The sequence below is a fragment of the Microcebus murinus genome, chromosome 22 (genome assembly GCF_040939455.1).
Source record: "Microcebus murinus isolate Inina chromosome 22, M.murinus_Inina_mat1.0, whole genome shotgun sequence".
Classification (NCBI taxonomy): Eukaryota; Metazoa; Chordata; class Mammalia; order Primates; family Cheirogaleidae; genus Microcebus; species Microcebus murinus.
The window spans coordinates 4,244,987-4,270,571 of NC_134125.1; the positions used below are offsets into that span (position 1 = coordinate 4,244,987).

Consider the following 25,585-nt stretch of genomic DNA (forward strand, 5'->3'; position numbering starts at 1 on the left):
TTATGCTCCAGGGTCACACTCCTCCCTTTCCCTGGGGGACTCTGTGACAGGCCCAGACCTGCCATCCTTGCTTGGCCCTGAATGGAAGCTAACGGGTACTTTGAGCTGCATCCCCCAAACCTGGAGCCACGTGCAAGGAGAAAAAAAAATATTTAAGTCACACCCAGATGATGCCATCACAACCACTACAGATGCAGTTCTGCCTACAATAAAGACAAAGTTTACATTAGTTTGCAGGAATTTTAGCTTTTGTCTTTTTTTTTTTTTTTTTTCTTTTGAGACAGAGTCTCACTCTGGTTCCCGGGCTAGAGTGCCGGGCTAGCTCACAGCAACCTCAGACTCCCGGGCTCAAGTGATCCTCCTGTCTCAGCCTCCCGAGTAGCTGGGACTGTAGACATGTGTCACCACATCCGGCTAATTTTTTCTATATATTTTTAGTCACCCAGCTAATTTTTCTTTCTATTGTTAGTAGAAACAGGGTCTCGTTCTTGCTCAGGCTGGTCTCAAACTCCTGAGCTCAAACCATCCACCTGCGCCAGCCTCCCAGAGTGCTAGAATTACAGGTGTGAGCCATCACTACCGCCACTTCTTATTCTTGAAACATCATCTCAGAATAGAATTTTGGCTTTTCCTTTGGGCCAAAACACTGAAGTTTTTTTCTCAGAACAAGAGTTGCCTTTCCCCAAATGATGACTTAGAAAAATATCAAAAGCTTGAAAGCAACAGCATTCCCACACTTCTACACAGCAAGCAAACACTTGTTCTTAAACCATTTGCCAGCAAAGACAATGGGATGGCCAGTGACTGACCTGGGCTACCAGGATCTTCTCCTGGGGTTGGGTTTGCCCTTCCTGAACCAAGGGGACATGGGGGAGTTCTTAAAGACCAGGGAGAGTCCCTGAGGCCAGAAGACGGGTGGCATGGTCGCTGAGTCAGTTAGCGTCTGTACTTCCTACATGCCCCGTGTTCAGTGATCACTTATGAGTGTCTGCTGTTACTAATAGTTATCTAACGCTGCGTAACAAATTATCCTCAAACTTAGCAGCTTAGTCACACAGCTTCTGTGGGTTAGGAATTGGAGCACGGCTTAGCCAGGTGGTTCTGGCTTGGGTCTCCTCTGAAGGCCTGACTGGGCTGGAGGTTCGGCTGGCGTGGGGACTCCTTCGCCTGACTGACAGGATGATGCTGGCTGTGGGTACCTCTCCTAAGGGCTGCTTGAACGACCTCACAACAGGGCAGCTGGCGTCCCCCAGAGGGAGCGATTCAAGCAGGTGCAAGGTGGAAGGCGCCATGAGTTTTATGATCTAGCTTTGGAGGTCACGCACCTACGTTTCTACAATATCCAGTTGGTCACACAGGCCACCTCTGTTCATTGTAGGAGGACCACACAGGGCAGGAACAAGAGGTGGAGATCCCTGGAGTTACTTTGGCGGCAGACGCCATACCTGCACGGAGCTCCTGACTGGTGATTATTATCTGCCCTTGTTCAAAATCAGTGAAGTCAATTTCATATCGTTTTGTTCTTCTATTTTTTTTTTTTTTTTTGAGACAGAGTCTCGCTTTGTTGCCCAGGCTAGAGTGAGTGCCGTGGCGTCAGCCTGGCTCACAGCAACCTATATCTCCTGGGCTCAGCGATCCTACTGCCTCAGCCTCCCGAGTAGCTGGGACTACAGGCATGTGCCACCATGCCCGGCTAATTTTTTATATATATATCAGTTGGCCAATTAATTTCTTTCTATTTATAGTAGAGACGGGGTCTCGCTCTTGCTCAGGCTGGTTTTGAACTCCTGACCTTGAGCAATCCGCCCGCCTCGGCCTCCCAAGAGCTAGGATTACAGGCGTGAGCCACAGCGCCCGGCCTGTTCTTCTATTTTTATTTATTTATTGAGACAGAGTCTCACTCTGTTGCCTGGGCTAGAGTGCCGTGGCATCAGCCTAGCTCACAGCAACCTCAAACTCCTGGGCTTAAACAATCCTGCCTCCGCCTCCCGAGTAGCTGGGAGCTAATTTTTTCTATGTATTTTAGTTGGCCAATTAATTTTTTTTCTATTTTTAGTAGAGACGGGGTGTCACTCTTGCTCAGGCTGGTTTTGAACTCCTGACCTTGAGCGATCCTCCCGCCTTGGCCTCCCAGAGTGCTAGGATTACAGGCGTGAGCCACCGCACCCTGCCCGTTTTGGTCTTTTAGCACATTCTTTCAGAGAGACATTACAAACTTCCAGCAACAATTGCTTCTATTTAAAAAAGTTTTGTTTGACACATAATGCATTTTTACTTTATATATTGTATGCCTTTTTTTATATTAGAGAAACTTCATTATGTTTTTAATATACTGCTGCTCTTACACAGAATGGAAAGGCTGAAATCCAGCCTTTAGAAGCAAAGAAAAGCCTTACATTTCTAAATAATATTAATACTGTAAAATATGCAATGAAGCAATGATATATAAAATGAACAATTAGGAATAAATTACATTTTTATTCAGATAAAGGTTGAGGAAATTGAACAAAAATACTAATGATAAGTTTTTGTATGTAGTAAACTTATGTAGTTTAAAAAAAATAAAGTAAAAACAGCTTCTGATGCATATTACCCTCTGAATAGGATTTAATCAGAATTCATTTTTCTTTTTTTCTAGGGCCATTATTATCAATGAGATTCTGTAGGACCAGTTGGTAAGGTTTATAAAGCTTTTTAACCCTTTGTACTCGCTTGCTTTTTTCTCATCCCTTTATTCTACTCGGGATTTAAATTTTTTAAATGCCCCAGATTTTGCAAAGCGAGGCAGTAGAATAAAAAACTGGAGTTTCTTTTCATACAAATTTATTTGGATTTTTTAATATTTCAAATTATTGATACATTCAAAGAGTAATTTTAATCTCTATAATTTTTCATGGTGTGATAGTTTTAGAAACATTCACCCACATGAAGACCTGGTCTGCATTCACATTTCGCAAACATAAATCGTCTCTCTTTTTCCTCCTCTGATTTTTCTGTTAGAACAAACACAATCTTTTGTGTTTTTTGTTAGGGTGAGGTGTGATTATATAGAGCTTTCCATCTAAACATTGCTCTAAGTTACTGGATAATAATCTACCCCTGGAAGTTAGTGTACTACCTCTGCATTTATATTTTACTTCTCCTTTCATGCTAATGAAAACAAGAAAAGATACTGGAAAAATAGATAAAAATTCCCCTTCCCCTTGAGGTGAAACTATGTGTTGAGTGTGGCTCAACATATGAGCTGCTACTGATGCTAACCATGTCGAGTCACACTTGACATCCAAGTGCAAAGGGTTAAAGGCATACCAAAATGCTTGAAAGGCTGGGCATGGTGGCTCACACCTGTAATCCTAGCACCCTTGGAGGCCGAGGAGGGAGGATTGCTTGAGGTCAGCTGTTTTAGCCTCAGCAAGAAATGAGACCCCGGCCAGCCGCCAGAGGCTCACGCCTATAATCCTAGCATTCTGGAAGGTCAAGGTGGGCAGATTACTCGAGGTCAGGAGTTTGAAACCAGCCTGAGCAAGAGCAAGACCCCATTTCTACTATAAATAGAAAGAAATTACTTGGCCAACTAATATATATAGAAAAAAATTAGCCAGGCATGGTGGCGCATGCCTGTAGTCCCAGCTACTTGGGAGGCTGAGGCAGTAGGATTGCTTGAGCCCAGGAGTTTGAGGTTGCTGTGAGCTAGGCTGATGCCATGGCACTCACTCTAGCCTGGGCAACAAAGTGAGACTCTGTCTCAAAAAAAAAAAAAAAAAAAGAACGAGACCCCATCTCTACTAAAAATAGAAAAATTAGCCGGGTGTGGCGGTGCACCTGAAGTTCCAGATACTTGGGAGGCTGAGGCAGGAGGATTGCTTGAGCCCAGGAGTTGGAGGCTGCCGTGAGCTAGGCCAACGCTAAGGCATTCTAGCCCAGGCAATAGAGCGAGATTTTGTCTCAACAACAAGAACAACAAAAATGCTTGAAAACATAAAAACAAATTGTACCCAACATATGAAAATTACAAAATTGAATTTAAATATTTTGATAACTACAAAAAGTAACACATAAACTGCTACCCATCTCAACTCTATGTAGGGAATTGTATTTAATGTTAGTACATTGTAATGTATGATAGGATATGAAATGTTTAGTATTTTGCTGTGGTATCCAAAGTAAAAATGTCTAGGGCCTACAAAGGTCCTAAGATGGTCCTGCTCTTAATTTTCTTTTCTTTTATGTTAAAGGAATTGTATTTGAAAACAGATTGGAAGTTTTCTGGAATAAATCATACATGACATCCACATGTTAATTCTGGGCCAAAAGGATGAAAAATATAGTAATTACCAGACAGATCACTTTGGACCCTGCTGTTTTTCCTTTTTGCCAGCTATGGGATGTCATCTTTCACGGGCTTCTTATTCGTAAGTACTTCCCCAAGTAATATGGCTATAGACATCCTTAAATTATTTCTACTAGCTCCTAATCTGCTTGAAAAGAAAACTGGATTAACCACTGCACTCACTCTAGCCTGGGCAACAAAGTGAGATTCTGTCTCAAAACAAAAAAACCACAACTGAATTAAGAGCCATGTTCCAGTGTTAAGCATGGAGCTACTAATAGAGACAGGAGCCTAATATTGTTTCCTACCTTGAGACAGGTATATTGCATAGATCTGAAAAATCAGTAGACTGACAGGTTTTTATGATCAAAGGCTTTCAGTGAGTAATAAAGGACGCTTTTAAGTAAGTTGTAAATGAATGCAGTACTAATAAATAACAGCAATAAATTATTTGTGTCAAGCCTCACCCACAACACCGGAAAAAGTTGGTTTCTGTCTTGCAGAGAGATCTGTGATATGAGTGTCTTCGTTTCCTCATTTAAGCCATGTGGCTCTTTGACTGGCTTCTGTGAAATTTTCACTATGCAAAAGAGAAGCATTGGACCTATAAGCAGAACTGAAGTAGTTGAAATCTCCACATTGGTCCACCAACTAGAATTAGACTAAATCATAGTATGTGGATTAGAAATGTGTTTGGCTATAGGAAACAGAAATATCAAACCCTAGAGGTTTTTTTTTATGTATATATATTTTTTATATTATTTTTAAATTTTTTTTTCCTGTTTTTAACCTCCACAGAAAACCCCTAGAGGTTTAAACAAAGGGGTGGGCTATGCTTGGTGGCTCACGCCTGTAATCCTAGCACTCTGGGAGGCAGAGGTGGGAGGATAGCTCAAGGTTAGGAGTTCGAAACCAGCCTGAGCAAGAGCGAGACCCCGTCTCCACTAAAAATAGAAAGAAATTAATTGGACAGCTAAAAATATATAGAAAAACTTAGCCGGGCATGGTGGCACATGCCTCTAGTCCCAGCTACTTGGGAGGCTGAGGCAGGAGGATTGCTTGAGCCCGGGAGTTTGAGGTTGCTGTGAGCTAGTGCCATGGCACTCTAGTCCAGGCAAGAGAGTGAGACTCTGACTCACACACACAAAAAAAAAGAAAAAAAAAGTGGGTGTTAACTTTCTCACATAAGTCTGGATGTCAGCACTCCAGACTCTGTTGTCAGGGTGTGATTTGCTTGTTCTTTCCCTCATAGTCACAAGATTGTTGCCACAGCTCCATAGATCACATCCGTATTCAAAGCAGGCAGAAGGACGAAGGAGTGGGGTCAACCACATCGGTTTCTTTTATGAATAAATAAAAACGTTCATTGACTTGCCTCAGGTCTCTCCGGTCAGACCTGGGCCAAGTGGCCTTCAGTAGCTGCAGTGGAGGCTGCACAGCGGGAAGCGGGGTTCCTGTGATTGGCTTTAGACCAAGGTTTCACAGACTTGTTGAAATTGACATAGTGGCCTCGATGACTGTTTGTTAAGGGGCTGTCCGTGCATTGGGAATGTTTAACAGCATCCCTTACCTCTAAATGCCAGAAGCTCTTAACTTCAACAGCTGAAAATGTCTCCAGGCATATTTCTAAGTCCCTGGGAAGCCAAAATTTTCCCTCTTTGAAAATCACTGATTTAGGCCAATCATATCCATTACTGGAAGCTGGATATGTTGCTACCTTGAAAAAAAATCAGAATTCTATTAGCAAAGGAGGAAGAGGGCCGTGGGTATGAGGGCGGGCAGGGGAAGCAGCAGTGATGAAACCTAAGGACCCTTTTTTTATTTTGAGATGGGGTCTTAGTCTGTTGCCCAGGCTAGAGTGCAGTGGCATCATCACAGCTCACTGCAGCCTCCAACTCCTGGGCTCAAGCGATCCTCCTGCCTCAGCCTCCGAGTAGCTGGGACTACAGGTGACACTTATTTTTGGTCTGCCACCTGAATAAAATTCAATGCTCATATATTTGGACCAGTGGCTCTTAAAGTGGAGTGTGCAAGGGGCCACCATGGTACTTGTTAAACATGCAAATACCTCGGCCTCCTCCCTGGAGAGTCTGATTCAGCAAGAATCATCTGTGAACCTCTGCTGTGACATGTGGCTGCAGCCAGTGACACCTGAAAGAAGCAGAGATTGGAGAGCGTGTTAGCTCAGCTTTTAGATGACTCAGACTTAGGCTCCCCTGAGACTTTTGGGGGCTGCCAGCTACCCTGCAAGCTGACACCTTGTCTTTTTAACACAGCTAATTTGCCCCTAGTGGTGGGTCATTATCGTGAATGGCACAGGCGGCTGAGTAGCACTTCCTGTAACTTTTTCCTGGCTTGTTCATTGCTGAGCTGTAAAGGGGAGTTCTGCCCTAGACCTGTATATCTAGTGAGAAGTCAGAGAAATCGTTTTGGCCAGGGGTTGAGCCTAGGAAGCAAGTTCACAATGCTTATTAAGCAGGCATTATTTCCAAAGCCTGTCACTGCTTTGCTGAACTAAACTAAAAGCATCCTTCTTGCTAGAATCAAGACAACTGTTTTTAGAAAATAATGCATGTGCATGTGAAGAATTAAAAATGGAATAGAGTAAAAAGAAAGTTTTTCTCTTATTTCTCTCCTTGGCCCTCAGTTTCCTTCTCCACTGTTCCCAGTTTCATGTATATTTCATAGTTTGTGCACTTGGGATACTATTTACAAGCCCTTTTTTCCTGCATAAATAGAAGCATCTGGTAGACACTCTTCCTACCTTGCCTTTTTTGCTTAAGAATGTAGTTTGAAAATTTTAAAAATTCCATTGGCCAGGTGCGGTGGCTCATGCCTGCAATCCTAGCACTCTGGGAGGCCGAGGCGAGTGGATCGTTTGAGCTCAAGAATTTGAGACCAGCCTGAGCAAGAACGAGACCCCGTCTCTACTAAAAATAGAAAGAAATTAGCTGAACAACTAAAAATATATAGAAAAAAATAATTAGCCGGGCATGGTGGGCATGGGGGTGCATGTCTGTAGTCCCAGCTACTTGGGAGGCTGAGGCAGGAGGATTGCTTGAGCCCAGGAGTTTGAGGTTGCTGTGAGCTAGGCTGATGCCACAGCACTCTAGCCCAGACAACAGAGTGAGACTCTGTCTCAGAAAGAAAAAAAAAATTCCTTATATATGTGTCTTATTCTTGTTCCCAGCTGCAACATCTTCTATTGTGTAGAGCTGCACTAACATGGTAGCCACCAATCACACATGGCTATTTAATTTTTTTTTAATATTTTATTTTGTATTTTTTGAGACAGAGTCTCACTTTGTTGCCCAGTCTAGATTGAGTGCCGTGGCGTTAGTCTAGCTCACAGCAACCTCAAACTCCTGGACTCAGGCGATCCTACTGCCTCAGCCTCCCGAGTAGCTGGAACTACAGGCCTGCACCACCATGCCCGGCTAATTTTTTCTATATATATTAGTTGGCCAATTAATTTCTTGCTATTTATAGTAGAGACGGGGTCTCGCTCTTGCTCAGGCTGGTTTCGAACTTCTGACCTCGAGCAATCTGACCACCTCGGCCTCCCAGAGTGCTAGGATTACAGGCGTGAGCCACTGTGCCCGGCCTAATAGTTTATTTTTTAGAGCCAAGGTCTTGCTATGTTGCCCAGGCTGGAGTGCAGTGGCTATTCACAGGTGTGATCATAGCTCACTGTAGCCGGGAACGCCTGGGCTCAGGTGATCCTCCTGCCTCAGCCTCCCAAGTAGCTGGGACTGCAGGTACGTACCATGTCTCTGGGCTAAATTTAAATTAATTAAAATTAAATAAAGTTACTTCTTCAGTTGTACTAGCCACATTTCTCATGCTTAGTAGGAACAAGGGACTGGAACCATCGTACCGGGTGGTGCAGATACAGACCACTTTCATCGTTGTAGAAAGTTCTGTTGGGCAGTGCTCGTGTTGATGGACTGTAATTTAGCTGAGCAGTCCCTACTGTTGGATATTCAGGTTGCTTATTTTGCTACTATAATCAGTGCAACAAAGACTATTCTCATACACAGATCTTTGACCCTGTGTGCCTATATTAATATATCTGAAAGATAAACTTCTCCAAGTTAGCTTGCTGGGTCAAAGGCCATATGCATTTTACATTTAGACAGGCTTTGTCCAATGCCCCTCGGAAGAGGTTATACAAATTTACACTTCCGCCAACAGCACTCAACAATTGCTGTTTCCCTGTCCCCTAGCCAGCACAAGGCACTTCTCAAAGGTTGATCTTTGCTTATCTGCCAGGTGAATAACAGTATCCTGTGATAGGTTTACTTTAACAATCATTTTAAGTGTCCCCTAACACAATAAGGACCTCATTAGTTATTCCACTTGACAGAGTCACTTCGTGAAAACATTTCCTGAAGCCCTTCGTATCTCAGCTGGGGACTTTGCCCTGCAGGAGGGCGTTTCATGTTTGTTCGGTTGCTTCATCTGTCATTTGTGTTGAACTGGGAGTTGCTAATTATTAGCCATGGTGGATGCAGAGAGAGAGAGATGGAATTGGTTATGGAATGCCGAAAGCGATGACAAACTGTAAGAGTAGCTGTCACTTAAAAAAAATATATATAGTGTTTCTCTTTGGTAGCTTAGTTCTAAAGTCACCGTGCAGCTTGGTCATCCAACTGCCTCTTATCCTCAGTGATTGGTGGACTGATTTGCTCTTGGAATCTATGATTTATGCAGCAGCAGAGAAACAACACTGGTGACTTAGCTGAGCTGTGTGACATCTAGAATAACCATGGTGTGCCCATGTTCATGGCAGCACTGTTCCAATAGCCAAAAGGTGGGAAGAACCCAAATGCCCATTGCGGGATGGACAAATAGACACAGTGTGGTCCATCCACACAATGGGGTATCATTCAGCCTTAAAAAGGAAGGAGGTCCTCACACAGGCTTGTGACACGGATGGACCTTGAGGACATCACGCTAAGTGAAATAAGCCAGTCACAAAAGAACAAATGTATGATTCTTGTTATAGGACGTCCCTACAGTAGTCAGCATTCCTAGAGACAGAACGTAGAGTGGTGGGTGCCAGGGCTGGGGGAGGGGTGGGAGTTGGTATGCATTGGGTGCTGTCTCAATTCTGCAAGATGGAAACGTTCTGTGGATGGAGGTGATGGTCAGACAAGAGTGAGCATGTGCTTAGCACCGCCAAACGGTACACTGAAAAACGGGCGACATGGTTAAAACATGTACATGATGGCAAGACATGGAAAATGTTTAGAAAATAAGTGGGGAAACAGAAATAGTTGCTGAGTCTTCCATGTGAGGAGAGTCTGATATGTTGCCTAGAAGGTGAGCCGCTGGGGGCTTCGGGTACACGGAAGGTTCCTGTGCACATGCTCTCGGGCGCCACGGTGGGTCTGGGGGCTGCAGAGGGCCCTGTGAAAGGTTACAAAGCCGAAGTTGCCAGCCCAGATGATCTCTTAGCCCTACAGGGGCCTGTGGGCACCTCAGTTCTCTCCAAGGTCACTGCAAAACCTTTGGCGGCCACAAGGGGGAGTGAGGCGGTGACTCACTCCCAGCCGGTCTCGGAACATCACCCACAGGATGTCAGCAAGTGGCACTTCCAGGTGGCACCACCTGTCCTCCCCTCCCCCCTGCCTTCCTTCCTCCATTTCCTCCTTCCTTTTAAAAACTGTGGTAAAATACACATGACATAAAATTCACCATTTTCACCATTTCAAAGTGTACAATTCAGCAGCGTTTAGGACATTCACAATGTTGTGCGACCATGCCCCTGTCTAGTCCCAGAACATTTCCACCACCTCAAAGGAAACCCTGTACCCAGTAGTAGTCACTCCCCATTCCTCCCTGCTGCCAGCCCCTGGCACCCACCAACTGGGTTTCTGTCGCTATGGATTTGCCTATTCCGGATGTTTCGTATACGCAGAATCACACTCTGCAGCCTGCTGTGTCTGGCGTCTTTCACTCAGCGTGAGGTACTCAGGGCTCATACTTGCAGAACGTGCCAGTGCTTCGTTGCTTTCTGTGGCTGCATCATGTTCCACTGGATGGACAGACCACGTGTTGTTTAGCCATTCATCTGTTGCTGGATATTTGAGTAGTTTCCCACATAGTTTTTTATGGTTTTTTTTTTCAGACAGAGTCTCACTTTATTGCCCAGGCTAGAGTGAGTGCCGTGGCATCAGCCTAGCTCACAGCAACCTCAAACTCCTGGGCTCAAGCGATCCTCCTGCCTCAGCCTCCCGAGTAGCTGGGACTACAGGCATGTGCCACCATGCCCAGCTAATTTTTTCTATATATATTAGTTGGCCAATTAATTTCTTTCTATTTTTAGTAGAGACGAGGTCTGGCTCTTGCTCAGGTTGGTTTCAAACTCCTGACCTTGAGTGATCCGCCCACCTCGGCCTCCCAGAGTGCTAGGATTACAGGCTCGAACCACTGTGTCCAGCCCCACATAGTTTTTTAAATGGTTAAAGCAGTGAATTTCTTTTCTTTTTTTTCTTTTTTTTTGAGACACAGTCTCGCTTTGTTGCCCAGGCTAGAGTGAGTGCCGTGGCGTCAGCCTAGCTCACAGCAACCTCAAACTCCCGGGCTCAAGTGATCCTCCTGCCTCAGCCTCCCAAGTAGCTGGGACTACAGGCATGTGCCACCATGCCCGGCTCATTTTTTCTATATATATTAGTTGGCCAATTAATTGCTTTCTATTTTTATAGTAGAGACGGGGTCTTGCTCTTGCTCAAGCGGTTTCGAACTCCTGACCTTGAGCAATCCGCCTGCCTCGGCCTCCCAGAGTGCTAGGATTACAGGCGTGAGCCACCGCGCCTGGCCTAAAGCGGTGAATTTCATGTGATGCATATTTTTGCCTGTTGCTGTTGTGACAGTGCCGCGTGGACGTGGGCGCGCTGTGATGGTGCTGCATCGAATGTGCACGGACAGGTGTTGGCTCGAACACCTGTTTTCAGCTCTCTTGGGTCTACACCAAGGGGTGGAACTGCTGGATCGTGTGGTGAGTCTATGTTTAACTTGTTGAGCAATCGCTGAAATGCTTTGTTCTCTTTCCTTTTTGATTTTGTTGAGCAGAACTACTCAATTTAAGCACTTTCAGCCCAGATTTGTATCCCCAAAGCAGCCGGGATTGCCTTAAAACGCACACCTGATTCCTGCCCCTGCCGGCTTAACCCTCTCCAATGGCTCTTCCCAATGCACACAGAGAAAACATTAACACAACTTCCTCTCACAGCCCCTGAGGCCCTGCAGATCCTCCCCCAACCCACTTTTCAGGTCTTATGTCAAAGTCATTTCCTCAGTGAGACCCTGAGGTTGTTGTATCTGCTATTTCTCTCACAGAGTCTTCTACATGACCCTGATTTGCTGTCGCACTCATTGCAGTCTGAGCAGGTGGAAGGATGACAGCTCACCACAGCCTGGGAGGCCTAGCTGCCCTGGGCCCGCCCACCTCTCTGCCCACCTCCGGTGCCGCTCTACCTCTCACTGACCTGCCACAGGCCCTTTCCACTTGCTGCTCCCCTGCCCAGAATGCTCTGCTCTCACTGTGACTTCTCAGTCATTCAGTTTTGGCTCAGATTTTACCCCATCAAAGAGGTCCTCTGTGGTAGGCTGAATAACGGCACCCCCCACCCAAAGATAGCCACATCCTGATTCCCTGGAACCTGAGAGTGTGTTACCCTATGTGGCAAAGGGACTTTGCAGATGAGATCAGGTTAAAGGTGTTGAGACGGGGAGACCGTCCCAGGTTATCGGGTGGGTCAATGCACTCACAAGGGTCCTTTCGAGAGAGACACAGTCGGTGCCAGAAGAGAGGGTGATGTGGAGACGGAGGCGGCAACTGCAGTGATGCGCTCTGAAGATGGAGGAAGGGCCCCTAGCTGAGGGCTGAGGCAGCCTCTAGAAGCTGGAAAAGGCAAGGAAACAGATTGTCCCCAGAGCCTCCAGAAGGGACACAGGCTGCCGACACCCCAACGTTAGCCCAGTGCAACCGTTTGGAAGTTCTGACTCCAGACTGTAAGAGAGTAAACTAGAGTTGTTGTACATCACCACGTGCTGGTGACTGGTTACAGCAGCCCTGAGAAAGCCGATAGGCTTCCCTGGATCACCCCACCTCTGCCCCAGGCATGGTCTAATCTCCGCTTCTTGTCTCCATTTCATCTTCGTGTGGTTGGGGCTTCCTCCCAACATGGCAGCTCCGTTCAGCTGGTGAGCACCCCACGGTAACTGGGTGGGATCGGGCACCCCACGGGAGCGAGGTGGAACTCCGTCACCTTTCGTGACCCAGCTTCAGCAGCGTGGGCCCCCACATTCCACGCATTAGAAGTTAGGACAGCTGGAAGGTACAACTTCAACGTCATGTTGTTAAAAAGGAGCAAGGAACACAGTTGTCCCTCACTGTTTCCCCCTCTTTCCTTGGGACAGAAGGACAGCAGCCACATTGAAGGGGAAGAGAATTATCCACCTTTTATTTGTTTATTTTTTGGTTTTGAGGTACCCCCCCACCCCCATAGTAAAAAACACATAACAAAATTTACCATCGGCACCGCTTTTAAGTGTAAGTTCAGGAGTGTTGAGTGTGTTCACACTGTTGTGAAACAGATCAAAACCTTTTCATCTTGCAAAACTGAAAGTCCCCATTAAACAACCTCATCCCCCCATTTCTCCCCTTCCCCTCACCTCCCTGGTAACCACCATTCTACTTTTTATCATTACGAATTCGGACCGGGCGTGGTGGCTCACGCCTGTAATCCTAACACTTTGGGAGGCCGAGGTGGGTGGATTGCTCAAGGTCAGGAGTTCAAAACCAGCCTGAGCAAGAGCGAGACCCCGTCTCTACTATAAATAGAAAGAAATTAATTGGCCAACTAACATATATAGAAAAAATTAGCTGAGCATGGTGGCGTATGCCTGTAGTCCCAGCTACTCGGGAGGCTGAGGCAGGAGGATCGCTTGAGCCCAGGAGTTTGAGGTTGCTGTGAGCTAGGCTGACACCACGGCACTCAATCTAGACTGGGCAACAAAGTGAGACTCTGTCTCCAAAAAAAAAAGAAAAAGATATCATTAAAAATTCAACTGTTTTAGATGTCTCATAAATCATACACTATTCTTTATGACTGGCTTATTTTGCTTAGCATAATGTGCTCAAGGTTCATTCATATTGTAGCTTGTGACAGGATTTCATTCCTTTTTGAAGGCTTAATAATATTCCGTTGTGTGTACATACCACATTTTGTTTGTCCATTTATGCATCAGTGGACATTTGGGTGGTTTCCACCTTCCGGCTGTTGTGAATAATGCTATGAACATGAGTGAGCAAATACCTCTTGGAGACCCTGCTTTCATTTCTTTTGGATACAGACTTAGAAGTGGGCTGCTGGCCATACGGTAATTCTCCTTAGTTTGTGGATGAGACTCCACACTCTTTTCCACAATGGCTGTACCATTTTACATTCCCATCAACTGTGGCCAAGGGTCCCTGTTCCCCATATACCCACCAACACTGGTTATTTTTTGTGTTTCTGACTGCAGCCATCCTGATGGGCATGAGGTGATGTCTCACTGTGGTTTCTGTTTGCAGTTTTCTGATGATGAGTGACATTGTGCATCTTTCCATTAGCTTCTTGGCCATTTCTATAGCATCTTTGGAGAAATGTCTATGCAAGTATCTTGCCCATTTTTAACACATTGACTGCCATTGAGTTGTATTTAACTCACATTAGTTTTGAGCCTGGGGCCTCGTGAAGCAAAATAACTCGTGAAGCATATAACTCACACACAGAAAACAAAAAATAACAAATTAGAAAGGATTGTTTTGTTTTCTCTAAAACACCGTGGCCCCAGGGAATTTTTTTTCTAGTGTGGCAGTCAGGGTTTTTTTTTTTTTTTTTGAGACAGAGTCTTGCTTGGTCGCCCAGGCTAGAGGGAGTGCCGTGGCGTCAGCCTAGGTCACAGCAACCTCAAACTCCTGGACTCAAGCAATCCTACTGCCTTAGCCTCCCTAGTAGCTGAGACTACAGGCATGGGCCACTATGCCCGGCTAATTTTTTTCTCTATATATTAGTTGGCCAATTAATTTCTTTGTATTTATAGTAGAGACGGGGTCTCACTCTTGCTCAGGCTGGTTTCGAACTCCTGACCTCGAGCAATCCACCCGCCTCGGCCTCCCAGAGAGCTAGGATTACAGGCGTGAGCCACCGTGCCCCGCCAGGTTTTTTTTTTTTTTGTTTTTGTTTTTTTACATAGCCTCTAAGCAATTTGTCAGGTCACTTTTTTTTTTTTTTTTTTTTTTTTACTTTAGTCAATTGTGTTAAGTTGAGCTATTTGTTGTTGTTGAATTGTGAGAACTTTTTATATATTCTGGACATGAACCCCTTATCAGATATATAATTTGCAAATATTTCTCCCATTCTACAGGTTGTCTTTTCACTCTCTTGATTGTGTCCCTTGATGTGGAATAGGCTCTATCTTTTTATGGAGAAATGTCAAAGAATTCATGGACGTTTTGAAGCTATCACAGCATAAAAGGGGTTTTGGCAAAAAGTAAGTCTTTCCCTGCCCTGACGGCCCTCCCCAGAGGCAGCCTCTGTTACTAGTTTCTGTGTGCCTTCCAGAGATTTCTGATGTAAAGTTCCCATAGAAAATTGTGCAAAGTTTGTTTTTGTGCAAAATGAACTTGGAAATGAACCTGTGCTGTGACTGATCTCTGCGGCCCTCCACATCCATGTTGATGACACAGGGAGTTGAGTGGCTAATTCCTGAAGACCCCACTTTCCAGCTCTGTCGTGGGGGAACATGGGCCATGCACTCCCTGAGCCTCCTTTCACCCGGATTTCCGAAGGTTCTGTCTTGACATGAAAGATTATTTCTTAAAGGAGGCTGTTTACTCCCATCAGTGCCAGAGAGTCCCTATTGTGTGGGAAGGAGAGAGTTCTTGTTTTGTTCCACTTAATGAAGGGCTCAGTTCCTCTTATCAGCACTATGCTGGGCAAAATTCTAATTTCAGTTCTTTATTTTTCAGAAATTCCAAAGAATGAGAAATGAGGTGATAGGAAGAGCCCCAAACTGCCACCCTGGTAAGATTCTTCCATCTGAAATTCATGCCCACAGGGTACAGGTGTGGATGGGCGGGGAGGCCTAAGGTGGAATGGCGTTGGGGAGATTTTTAACTGTTCTCAGTGACTATTCCCCTTTTGCTCTTAGTTTTAGAGTCCCTAAAGTTTCAGAGGGGCATATGGCTGCCTGGCTAGAGGTGATGATTTTAGCTTCCGCTGAAGTTAGGTGTGACCTGGAGGTTATGTTCTGGCCTGTAAGATACAAGCAGGTGTGACGGGGGACACTTCTAGGGCACATTGTTGGAAAGGAAGCTTATTGTCCTCGTCTGTTTCCCACTCCCTCTGAGCTGGGATGTGGCCAGGGTTGAGGAAGCCAGCGCTGACCCTGGAGTAAGGCAGGACAGGGAGACAGTAGGCGGCTGGGTCCCTGAGAGGCCATGTGGAGCAGAATTTCCTCCTACCTTCCTGGACCAAGAGCCACTCTATGCCATTAAGGGAGCGAGGAATACATTTCTAGTTTGTCAGAACCGCTGTAATTTCAGGTCTTTTTTTTTTTTTTTTTTGAGAAAGAGTCTCACTTTGTTGCCCAGGCTAGAGTAAGTGCCATCGCGTCAGCCTAGCTCACAGCAACCTCAAACTCCTGAGCTCAAGCAATCCTGCTGCCTCAGCCTTCCGAGTAGCTGGGACCACAGGCATGCGCCACCATGCCTGGCTAATTTTTTCTATATATATTAGTTGGCCAATTAATTTCTTTGTATTTATAGTAGAGATGGGGTCTTGCTCTTGCTCAGGCTGGTTTTGAACTCCTGACCTCGAGCAATCCGCCTGCCTCAGCCTCCCAGAGTGCTAGGATTACAGGCATGAGCCACCTCACCCCGCCTGGGGTCTTTGAGCAGCTTAACTTACACCCTAACATAGACGGCTTTCTCCTTTCAAACAACTTTAATTTTTACTTTCTGTTTAGTGGCTTTTACGGAAATAGAAGTTCCATTAGAACAGGAACTGTGCCTTCTTGTTCACTGTTATATCCCAGCCCCTACCACTGCCAGGTGGTAGTAGCTGAATAAAAATGGTTTGCAGCTGGTAATGTGCCTTATGATTAGCTGGGTTGTGGATTAATTAAAAATGCAGGTTTTTCAGGGTCTTAGCCCAAGTCTGCTGAGTCAATCTTTGGAACTGCTATACATTGATACCTTTATTTACAGTGAAAGAAAAGATTCCATTTACAATAGCAACCTCAATGACAAAGTATTTAGCTGCAAACTTCCCAGGAGAGGTGGATACAAATGTAAAAAGCTTCAAAATTCTGCTGTTATAGATTGGGCGTGCTGGCTCACACTGTAACCCTAGTACTTGGGAGGCCAAGGCGGGAGGATTGTTTGAGCTCCAGAGTTCGAGACCAGCCTGAGCAAGAGGGAGACCCCCATCTCTATTGAAAAAATAGAAAGAAATTAGATGGACAACTAAAAAAAAAAAAAAAAAAAAAAAATATATATATATATATATATATATATATATATATATAAAGTAGCCAGGCATGGTGGCACATGCCTGTAGTACCAGCTACTTGGGAGGCTGAGGCAGGAGGATTGCTTGAGCCCAGGAGTTCAAGCTTGCAGTGAGCTGTGATGGCGTCACTGCACTCCAGCCCAGGCAACAGAGCGAGACCCTGTCTCTTAAAGAAAACAAAAGACAGTGGTGACCTGGATCAGCAGTTCTAGAAGTGTGGTCCCTGGACCAGCAGCAGCAGCATCCCAGAGTGCTTGCTAGAAATGCAGAATTCTCAGGCCCATCCACACCCGCAGAAGGAGGGGGGCTGGCCTGGCAGTCTGGGTTTCGCAAGCCCTCCCGGTGACTCCGGTGTTGGCTAAGTGTGAGAACTGCTGGGCTAAGCTACAATGAGGTAGTATAGTGGGCACATCGGTCCCCTGGGGCTGCCATAAGAAAGCACCACCGACTGGGGTATAAGGACACCCACCTGATCCAGTCTGCCCTCCTCTTAATTACATCTGTGGAGACCCAATTCCCAGACAAGGCACATTCACAGGTACGGGGTTGGAGCCCCTGCCCTGCCCACTGCCGACAGGGAGGCAAGGAGCCATTCAGGAAATATCAGAACAAGAGAAATCTCCTGTTCATGATTAGCCGAGGGCCCGGGTGGGTGTGGGCAGTGGAAGCAGAATGAAGAGGAAAAGAATTCAAGCACCCGCTATTGTTACACAAATCACAAAATGGGGAATAAAATGTTGGTGTCTTTTTTCTGTCTGAATGAGCTCCCTTAGGATAATATTTCAGGAACTTTATTCTAAGATCTTGGTAAACACATTGCTGAAAGGAGCTTCTTACCTGAAGACCTTTGTCGCTATCCTGTGGGGCGGGGCTGGGAGGCAGGCGAGGGAGGCCCCTCTTTCCCTTGCAGGCACGGAGCCTTGCTATGGGTTGTGCTGACCCCAGCTGTGGGCAGCACTTTATTTTTTATTATTATTTTTTAATATGAAGAAGAGAGAGTGAGGAGTAGATTCAGTTTCTTCTTCTTCTTGTTGTTTTTTTTTTTTTTTTTTTTTTTGAGACAGGGTGTCACTCTATTGCCCCAGGTAGAATGCAGTGGGGTCATCATAGCTCACTGTAGCCTCCAACTCCTGGGCTTAAGTGATCCTTCTGCCTCAGCCTCTGGAGTAGCTGGGACTACAGGCATGCACCACAACACCCAGCTAATTTGTCTATTTTTTGTACAGATGGAGTCTCGCTCTTGCTCAGGCTGGTCTCGAACTCCTGAGCTCAAGCAATCCTCCCTCCTCAACCTCCCAGAGTGCTGGGATTACAGGCGTGAGCCACTGCGCCTGGCCCCATTCATCCATTGATTCCACAAACCATCACACCCTGCACCAGTGCCAGGGATGCAGCTGTGAGGACAGCCAGGGTCTTTGCTGTCGTGATGCTTCTTTATAGAAGCAGGGAGGAAACAGCAAAAAACCGGGCTGGATACTGTCAGGGTGTGACCAACATCAAACAGGACGGCGTCACAAAGAGCATCACTTTAGATGGCTTGGTCAGGGCAGGCCTCTCCCAGGAGATGACACTGGAGCTGTGCCTCGAAGGAGCCTCCATGGAGGCCTTTTAAACATGAAGAGTATTTAAAGCAGGGGCACAGCATGTGCAAAGGTCCTGTGGTGGGCACAAGCGGAATGCGCTGGAAGATTTGCAAGAAGCCAGGGTGGCTGCCTCTTGGAGGGAGGGGGAGGGGGTGCGGAGGGGGACTTGTGGGCCCCTGGGAAGGATGTGGAGTTTATGCCTGTGCAGGGGAAGCCAACACTGGAGTTTAAGCGGGAAGTAATACGATCCCACTTGCGTCGAATTAAGGTCCACGGTGTGACCTCCGTAATGTACCCTCCTTAGAGCGGATTCCTTTCCCTGAGAGCCTTTTTCTCAGGTGTCACTGCAGACTCTTTGGCATGAAAGTATTATGTTTGTCCCCGCCGATCTGTCACCTGTGTGAGGCCATGGCTAATGCACACCTGTGTCCTCCTTGGGCTGTAGGAAACGTTCAGTCAACGTAGCCCGACAAATGCCCCTGTCATTGCGTGTCCGGTCCGTGCTCTAACAGGAGCCTTGGTGGCCTCAGCTGTGCCCAGAAAGGTGCCAGTGTCCTTTGTGTTCCAGGGAATCATTTTGGAACCTGCCTTTCTGAGGTTCCAGCTGCCCCTGCCACTCACCTCAGAGCTAACCCCTCAGGAAGGAAATCGGCGGCCGCTCTGCTGTTTTGCGTTGAATGAAACGTTTTTAAAAGGGCAAGAGCATGTCCTACTCTAAAGGGTCCTTTGTACCTGGTTGGCATCAAGATTGCTGCTTCTGCCTGGCCACACAGTGGCTGAATTCTTGCTCTGATATTGTTGGGGGGTGTCCCTGGGCCTTGGGGGGCCCTAGGCAGAGGAGGTTGGTGTTGGAAAGGGCGGTTTTCTTGGTGGGAAGGAAAATGTTGCTCTGGGAGGAGAATTGGCAAAACAGACGGGCCTTGCTGCAAGTGGAGCCGCTCGGTTGGCCCGAAGCAGGAGGACTTGGCTCGCATCTGAAGCGCCGGTGCCTGTCAGGCCCACACGCCGTGAGAGGTGAAGTGGTTCTCTTGAGTTAGGAAGCGAAGCCTGAAAACTCAGCTCAAATTCCAATAGACTAGAGCTCACAAACGCTGGGCCTGGGAACAAAAGCCCAAAGAAAGAGGGAGGGAGGAGAGAGACTCACACTGTGGGCCCTTTGTGGACTTTTAGATACTTTCTTGAAAGCGGCTGCCACAACCACGCCACTCTCACATTCCACACTGCAGCTCTTCGAACACACAGTTGGCTCCTACCTCAGGGCCTTTGCACGTGCGCCCGCTGCCTGGCTCCTCACATGGTTGACTCTTCTCTGTTCAGTTCTCCACTCAGTGTTCCCGTCCCAGAGGAGAAGCCCCACCTGACTCACTCTCCATCGGACCGCTCTGTTTTGTTTCTTTCTCAGCATTTAACATGACCTGAAATTACTGTGTTTGCTTTTTCCTGGACTGACCTCTGTGTCTGTCTGCGGCCCCCCAGCGCGCCCCTAGTGAAGAAGGCCCTCGCTTGGGATCTGTGGCACCCGGCTGGCCCTGCACACAGCAGGCGCTCAGCAAACACACCCGGCTGGAGAAATCAATGACACTGTTGACTGTGCTGCTGGCCACACGCCAGAGCGTTTCAGATCTGCAGCCATCGAGATGCTTTGGCTGAAAGTACTAGAAAGCGTTGAGCTGTGAGGTGCAACAGTGAGGACATTTATTACTTATTTCCACACGCGGGGGGCCTGAGGTGGAGCAGCTCCAGGGCCCCCAGCTCTGGCGATCACGGCGTCACCGAGAAGCCGGTTTCTCCTTCCATCTGTGGGCTGCAGCACAAGGCGGCAACTCTCCAGGCGGGACGACGTCCAACAGAGCTGCAGGAAGCGTCCCTCCTTGGGCCCTTTTTTATCAGCCGAGGAGACCTGTCCCAGAGTTCCCCAAGCACACACCCCCACATCTTACTGGCCAGAGCTGGGTCATGTGTCCACCCCCTAAGCCAGTCAGTATTGGCGTGACCACATTGGCTTAGAATAATCAGGGTCCCTCCCGACAGGGAGTCAGGGGACCCTTTTCTGAGCACCTGTGGCTGCTGGGAGGTGGCTAGACCCGCTCCGCTGCCTTCAGCAAAGGAGGGGATGGGTGAGAATGCATCTTAGAAAGGCAACCAGTGGTGTCCATCATTGCATGTGCTCAATTTCACCCTCACAGAAGCCCTCTAAGGTGTCATTTGTTCCCTTCAGCACGCATTGGACCCCTGAGTGGCTCATCTTTTACCGCTGCCCCTTAAGCGACAACCATTTTCAATAATAAAATAATCGTGATAATTTGTGATAATCGGAAATCACTATTTTGTTGATACCTTCTTTAGTTATAAAACAAACAAACAGATGATAGATACTTATTCAAATTTACTAAAATTGTGTGTGTGGGGGGCCATTTGGAGTTTTCTGAACTAAACTCCATGTAGAATATAATATTTATTAAAAGGTAACTAATACAATTGTGCTAATTTGAAGCTTATGCATATATTATTAAAACACAACCAACCAGAGCAATTCTTTTTTTTTTTTTTTTAATTTCAGAGCGTTACGGGGGTGCAAATGTTTTGGTTACCTGGATTGCTTTTGTACTGCTTGAGACAAAATTGTAAGTGTGCCCATCACCCAGATAATAGTGTACATTGTACCCCTTAGGTATGATTTCACCCATCCCCTAACCACAGGAATTTCTTAGCACAAAGATTGGCAAACTTTTCCTGTAAAGTGCCAGGTAGTAAATATTTTAGGCTTTTTGGGCCGTAGGGTCTCTGTCCAAACTACTCAACTCTGCCGTTGCAGCATGAACGCAGCCATAAACTATGCGTGATGAACGGCAGGGCTGTGTGCCAGTAGGACTTTATCCACAGACACAGGCTGGGGGCCGGGTTCGGCCTGTGGGCTATAGTCTGCCAACTCCTGGTTTAGAGGAACTTAGACCAACACAAGATTGTTTCAGGGGGAATGTTTATCACTGACATATTTCAGAGTTATTGGCACATGGTGATAATGGAAAGCAGACTGACTTCACGTGGGTTTTATGACTGTTAAATTCTTTACAGATCGGGCACTGGGGGGCTGCAGCCACCGTCCCACCCTTGGTACCCCTCTCCTTCCCCTTCACGGGGAGCAGCAGGCTCAGAGGGCCTCAGGGGAGTTAAGCAACTGTTCAGAAATCCAGGCTCCGTTGCCCAGAGCTTGACCTCCTGGGCACCCCTTCCAGCTGCCCCTCTGCCCACCCTCTTACCCCCTGTACGGCGGGAACTTCTCTGGGGACAGACTCGGGTCTGAGTCCATGTGGCTCGGGGAAGCTGACAGGGCTCCTGTCCCACTTGCCAGAACTTTTCTTTCTGGCCAAGGACAGGGCCAGGGAGCGAGGAAGTCCCTAGGAATGGGCTTGGTGACAGTTTGGGGGCCCCCAAGCCTCTCACTTCCCGTCTGGAGGCTGCAGAGAACATTCCAGAAGGCATGTTGGTACCTGGACTGGCTTGCCCTCCCCGAGCCTTCCCCGCCCACTTCTTATCTGTTGCCTCCCTGGTTCTGGATCAAAGACCGACTCTCAAGTTGCTTCCTCATTGCTCAGTTTCCCTCTTGTCTCCACAGAGGTTTCTGGAAGCTTTGACCCTAAAACCCACCCTTTGTGGGAGACTCCTATCCTGTCTGCCTCAGCCTTTTGTTGCTGTGTAGTTTGTTTGTTTTTACCCTTTTAACCATTTGCAAGTGTGCAGGTCAGTGACATTGAGTACCCCCATACTGCTGTGCAACCATCGCCACCCCATCCCAGAACTTCCTCACCTCGCAAAACTGAAACCCACACCCAGCGAACTTCCCACTCCCCCTTCTCCCCAGCCCCGGCACCCCCCATTCTACTTTCTGCTCTGTGAGTCTGAGGACTCTGGGGACCTCCTACAAGTGGAATTGTACAGTACTTGTCCTTTATGTCTGGCTTAGGGTCCTCCATGTCATAGTCTGTGTCAGAATTGCCTTCCTTTTTCAGGCCGAGTAATATTCCATTGTGTGGGCTGCCCACACCTTGTTTGTCCATCACCGGTCGCCAGGCGCGTGGGTCCTCCCACCTCTTGGCTGCTGTGAGTGGCACTGCTGTAGCTCTCCAAGTCCCTGCTTCCGTTCCTTTTGCGTATATACCCCGAAGCGAAATTCGTGTATCTAGTGGTAATTCTCTGTTTAATTGCTTGAAGACCCTCCATACTATTTTCCCCAGCAGTGGCCTTCCCCTCAGCAATCACAGGGGCCGATCTCTCCACTTCCTCACCAATACTCGTTATTTTCTGGTTTTTTTGATAGAAGCCATCGTAATGGGTACGAGGTGGCATCTCATGGTGGCTTCGATTTCTGTTTCCTTCCGATTAGTGAGATTGAGGCTCAGCCTAACTCTGCCTTTGCAGGCCCCTTACACACCCCTCCCCTACCTCCTATCAGCTCAGCTGAGGCCAGACTGGCAGGGGAGGGCCCAGTCTCTGTGGGCATCAGCTTTCCCATCTGTGAAATGGGAACGAGGGCAGCAGCACACAGCTCACAGGGGAGCCCTCAGAATGGTGCCTGGCACATAGTACGTGCTCAATAAATACCAGTACAGTCCAGGGATGGGTGAAACCCGGGGAGTTCTGTGAAACCGCAGTGATGTGTTCAGGAGAAGGGCTCTGGGTCACGGATGGGGTGATTAAAGTTGATCTCTGGACCTCCCTGCAGATCCTGCAAGCCCCCATCTGCTCAGGGAATTTTCCAGTCCACAAGTCTTCCAGGGCCAGCTCCTGCTTCCCTTTCAGCCTGTATCTCATGGTCACGCCCTCCTCTCTTCCCTTCTGCCCTGTCCCCAACAGCCTGTATCTTTCAGTTTGTTTATTTGATTTAGCAAACGCATGGTCCTAAGGGCTTTGCAGGCATGGACTCTTAATCCACAGCGTGACCCTCTGAGATAGGTATTACTAGCCCCATTTTGCAGATGGGGCAGTTGAGGCCCAGAGAAGTTAAGAGATGTGCCCACAGGAGACCTGAGTTTTGAACCTGGGTCGTCTGGCTCCACACCTGCAGTTTTAGCTTCTAGGCTTGCTTACGGCAAGGCTCTTATCCCAGTTGTTTCCTGTGCCCAGAAAGCTGCCCCTGAGCCTCCCGTCTTCTCTGGTGAGCTCCTGGCGAACTCCTCTTCCACCAGAGTCAGTCTCTGTGTTCTTCAGGATCTGAGCAGGAAGCGGACAGAACACTCAATATTGGAGACGTCATAGAAGAGACTTTCAGTAGAAGAGGGTTTAATGGAGGGGCTGTTTACAAGGGTGTAAGGAAAACAAAAGGCACAGTGAAGCCGTTCCCACCCCAAGGGCAGAAGGGAGGAGAGGAGACAGTGACACTTGGAACCTGGGAGGAGAGGGGTGTCTAGACAGGGCTGCCTTCCGGGGACCCTGCCCTCTGCTCAAGGGTTGCAGCCAGCCTGAGTGTTTCATTTATGTGTTGTTCACAACAGACCACCCCAACATATAGTGATTTCAAACATTGATTTAGTATTTCTCATGATTTTATGGGTTGAACAGCTGTCTCGTGTGGTGATGGCTGTGCTGCTGAGATGGCTGGAAGGTCCTAAGTGGACTCTCACGGTGCTGGCGGGAGCCCAGCCTGGCTGTTGGCTGAGAGCATGGTTCTCCTTCCCAGGGCTCCTCCACATAGCTGCTTGGGCTTCCTCACAACATGGCCGCTGAGTTCAAGAAGGCATGTTCTAAGAGGTGACAGCTGAAGCTATTGATCTCTTGTTTTCTTTTGTTGCTATATTTCTTTTTTCACTTGGCGTCACCAATTCATACAGGGATGAAGCTGTTGATCTCTTGGAGGCTATCCAGTGTCACTTCTGCCACATTCTGTTGGTTGAAACTGGTCACAGTGTCAGCCCAGATGCCAGGGGAGGGGACATAGACTCCCAGCAGGAGGAGTAGCAAAGGATTCATGGCTGTTTTTAACACTAAGAAATACCACAGGGAGGAAGTCGGGGAGTCACATCTCATTTTCCCTCTCTTACCCTCTTTAGATCTCCCACCACCCATGTGCCAAGTCCAGTGAGGAGCCAGAGGGCCAGGGAGGCTGCGGACACAGTTCCTGAGGGTCACCTTTCTGGAGAAGAAGGTCAGGCGGAGAAGCAGAGGCTGGTTCTTGGGGGGAGATGAGGATATTCTCGCATAGTACCCCACTCCAAGCTCTTCTGGAACTCCCCATTTTCCCTTTATTGTGCCATTTGTAATTATAGACTTCTGTGGTTATTCTTCAAGACTGAGCTACAAGACATCTCTGAGCTACAAGGGTCTCTTTGCTTATGTGTTTGTGTTTTGTTTTATTTTATTTATTTATTTATTTTATGTATGTATTTTTTTGAGACAGGGTCTCACTGTTGCCCAGGCTAGAGTGCTGTGGCATCAGCCTAGCTCACAGCAACCTCAAACTACTGGGTTCAAGCAATCCTCCTGCCTCAGCCTCCCAAGTAGCTGGGACTACAGGCATGCGCCACCATGCCCGGCTAATTTTTTATATGTATATATTTTTGTTGTCCAGCTAATTTTTTTCCATTTTTTTTTTAGTAGAGATGAGATTTCGCTCTTGCTCAGGCTGGTCTTGAACTCTTGAGCTCAAATGATCTGCCTGCCTTGGCCTCCCAGAGTGCTGGGATTACAGGTGTGAGCCACCTCGCTGGGCCTGTTTTTGTTTTTTAAATCTCTCTCCCCCGCTAAAAGTAAGGCCAGGACAGAGGCGGCCTATCTGTCTTGCTCACCATCTGTGTGTGCTCAGCCCCTCACGCACAGTAGGCCTGGCACACAGTGGGTGCTCGGCGAATGTTCGCTACCTGGATGAACAAATGAATGAATGTATCCATCTCTTTCCCTGTGCAGATAGGTCAGGGCCAGGTGACCTCAGAGGAATCTTCTGGCTCCTGTCCCAGGACCCACCCTCCTGTTGTCTCCAGCCGTTGTTGGCCGTGGGAGCTGGTAGAAGTTTCTCTGCTCCTGTGTCCTGCCCACGGAGTGGAGTTATCAGCTCACAGCTGCCGGTGAGTCCTTCCCACACACTGGCACCTTTGTCCTGGACTGTTGTCTGT

The 25,585-nt window shown here is 47.4% G+C and overlaps 1 long non-coding RNA gene across 1 annotated transcript; it reads left to right on the top strand.

Annotated features, from left to right (window-relative positions):
• Positions 1-7,986: 7,986 nt before the first annotated feature.
• LOC105880851 (uncharacterized) lies at positions 7,987-25,585 on the top strand. Its single transcript, XR_012914231.1, has 7 exons — positions 7,987-11,333; positions 11,675-12,541; positions 14,750-14,875; positions 15,354-15,408; positions 21,040-21,103; positions 24,527-24,621; positions 25,380-25,585. It is a non-coding gene; the product is annotated as an uncharacterized LOC105880851 (long non-coding RNA).